Consider the following 3,603-nt stretch of genomic DNA (forward strand, 5'->3'; position numbering starts at 1 on the left):
TGGATAGTGATTCTCATTTTTTAATATTTTATTATAATAAAAGTTACACAGGAATACTCTTTCTGAATATGCCAACTTAATTTTCATCATACTTGGTCGAAAAATAATAATTAAAACATACTCTCCAAGTTTTGAGATTTTTGTAAATTAAATATTAGAGAAGATTCCTTTTTGCTGATATAATTGTGTGAGCTGATGACGAGATTATATTTTTCATTATTTTGTTTTCCGACTTCTTGATTTTTAATTTTTTTTAAATAAAATTCATAAGTATTTTTTAAAAAATTTTATTTTATAATTTTTCTTCTTCTTTTTTCATAAATATTTATTATTTTTTCCCAAGTTTTCTCTGAATATATATATATATATATATATTAAATTTGCATATATAATTTTCTGTATATCTTATAGTTTCAAAAATAGTATCTAGGTATTATAAAGTGGATGTGATCTGGGTTGTTTTCTCAGAGACATCAAGTAGCTAATCTGGCAATTTATTCTAACCAGTTACTAACTAATTCCTAACTAGGTTCAAAACATAAAAATCCTGTTTCAATTTGTAGAGTATCTGATTTTGTTGTGCTTAGTAGTTTTGAAAATAGTGCAGCTAAGGGTGTGGTTTGTAGTTAAGTCCCTGTTCAGAAAGCAGGTATAATTTGTAAACTATTTATTTAGTCTAAAATACTAAAAATTGCTGCTAGTTTGGCTTTATTTATTTATTTTTCTACGTGTGATAATACGATAAAAGTGATAATACAGAAAAGTAAATAATAAAAGTAATAGTTTAAAACTGTTGTGACAGTAAAAACTAACTGTGTTTTGTGTCAGAGAATTTTTTGAAGTCCCCTAAAATATGTTTGCGTCATACATTGTATTGGATATTAGATGAGCACTTAATTTTTCATATGTTATTTACATGCATTTATGCATACAATTAAGATTCTCTTTTTCTTTAAATGAAGTATCTTTGACTAAATCTTTGCTATTGACTTTTTTGTATTATTTATGTAGGATGAACGTTATTATTGAATTCAGTCACAAGATTACAAAATAAGTGCAGGGGTGATTGTATTACCCCGATATGTATTGTATTACCCTGTTATTACCTGTGTGTATCCTGAAATTCTAGATTTTTCGTATCATTCTTCCTGGTCTAAAAATTAGAAGCAAAGTATGCGATTTCTCCCTGAATATTGCAGAATTTCGTGTATCTCAAGACCATTGGTTCGTCGAATTTCAAAGCTGAAGAAAGCTAATGTACAACCAACGAATACAAAAAAAAACAAAGAAAAACTGAACCTATTTCTAATAGTAACTACTGGAATAAGTTTTGGCATTCGTTTTACAGTGCAAGGTTAACTTTTGAAGTTATTTTTTATCATTGGTCTTCATGATCAATAAACATAATGAATTAAATATTTTGATGGATTTTTGTGTAGTGTTTGTCCAAAATAATGTTGATAATTCTATGAATAAGTGAAAGAATTGTTTTTTAAATTTTGTAGTTTTTAGAGTATTATGAAGTTTTATTCTTATTTGCTTTTACCTTAAATTTAAAATATTTTTTTAATCATTAGAAAATTTAAAAGAAGTCAACGCAGCTGTACAACAGGATTATGAAAAAGTTTTAATCAAAGCTGAAACTTATGAAAAAGAAATAAAAGAATATCAGTTGGAAAGTAAAAAATGGGAAGCAAAATATGAAGCATTGCATTCTGATTTTGTTACTGTAAGTTTGGTTTTATTTTAAACCAATTTTTAATATTTATTGATAACATAAATTTTTTATTTCGTCAATTATTGTAGATTCTATTTTGTGTTTGTCTGATTTCAGCACTGTGTTATTCAGCACTGTCTGATTTCAGCACTTTTTATGTTTATACATAATTTGAATGAGGTGATGGATAGTGATTCTCATTTTTTAATATTTTATTATAATAAAAGTTACACAGGAATAATCTTTCTGAATATGCCAACTTAATTTTCATCATACTTGGTCGAAAAATAATAATTAAAACATACTCTCCAAGTTTTGAGGTTTTTGTAAAATAATTTTTCTAATAGTAGTCAATTGAAGCAGAAATTTTTAAAATGAGTTGAATTTTTATAAATCTTTAATCAGTATTCAAAAACATGATATGTGGTGGTGGCAAAAATTGTTTTAATTCTAATATGTTGATCTTGCTACCACTAGAAAAAATATCTATACTATGGAAATTCTGTAATAGTTGGGAAAGTGTGAATTTAAAATAATAATTTTTTTAAAAATCATTAAAACTATTTAAAGTTTATTTATTCTTTAAACATGGTGCATAGCGTTTTTAAAAAGTGTTTATTTTTGATTTTCGTTTTTTAAAAGTCCTTAAAGGGGCTTTTTTATTGGATGTTTTTAAAAAGTGCTTAATTTCTCTTTTCAAAAAATGGGACTTTTTTTCATTACCATGTCGTTTTTAGGCATGTATTATGACGAAATGTGGTTTTCACGTTGTTTTATCCAAAGTTTTTACAATTCCTTTGAAATAATGCATTTTGACGTACCGTCAGTCTGTAAAGTATGAAAGCACCAATAATTTTACATGTTTGATGAAATATTTAGCTGGGTTCAATAAAATTCTTACACTCTCATGTGCAACTCTGCTACATTTTGCAAGATGTTCTAAATTTCAGGCTTCATTTTCCACCCTCTGAAATAGAACCGAAAAATCTCTCGATCTTTTTATGGTGGTTAATATAATCATGAAAAGAGTTCTTAGTCAGGAACTAGTCATTTTATCATGATCATGTAAAGTCTGAAGGTTATTTTGCATTTTGTTAATGTATATAGTGCTTAAAATGTTTTTTGAGTGCTTAAAAAAAGTACTTAAAAGGTGCTTATTTTTTGTTGAAAGATTTGGCTACGCACCCTGTTAAAAATTACGTATTCTTGTGTAGCATTTTGTTTTTTATTTTATTTTTTAAAAGTTTTTTTAGATTCAAATTAATTTCTTATTCATTTTGTTTAAAGTGTTTTTCATTCCAGTTTGATGTATGACCTATCATTCAAAATTGATCATACTAGGTTTACATTTTTTTACAGATCCAAGAAAAATTCAATATATTGAGTCAAGAACATTTCAAAACTCAAGAAGATATGACAGCTTTACTTGAAGATAAAAGAAGCATTGAATCTTATCATGTAAGTTTGGTTTTCCTTTTGTGGAAGAAGAAAAAAGTTATTTAGTCTCAGCTGTTTTGGATTTATATTAAGTGGATAACCATTATACAGTGTATCGTCAGATGTTCACAATATTTCTATTTATTTGATGTTAACATTATTTTTAGGAAATGTGAAACCTTCTGTGTTATCTGCTTAAATATTACACAATGAAAATTTTTTTTTAAATGAAGATTTCTAAAACTTCTTGAAATATTTTGATAAAATATTAAGTAATAAAGAAGGAGTTATTTATACAGTTATTATAGTCAAAGGAGCTGTAATATTAACTTTTATTAATATTACGCCATTCTTCTCAAATAGACTTGCGTAGTTTTTTGTAATATAAAGGTTACAGTTTACATTATCTGATAGAATATGATCTACATATTCATGCCATCCTAACAAGT

This window comes from Parasteatoda tepidariorum, unplaced genomic scaffold, assembly GCF_043381705.1.
Source record: "Parasteatoda tepidariorum isolate YZ-2023 unplaced genomic scaffold, CAS_Ptep_4.0 HiC_scaffold_1887, whole genome shotgun sequence".
Classification (NCBI taxonomy): Eukaryota; Metazoa; Arthropoda; class Arachnida; order Araneae; family Theridiidae; genus Parasteatoda; species Parasteatoda tepidariorum.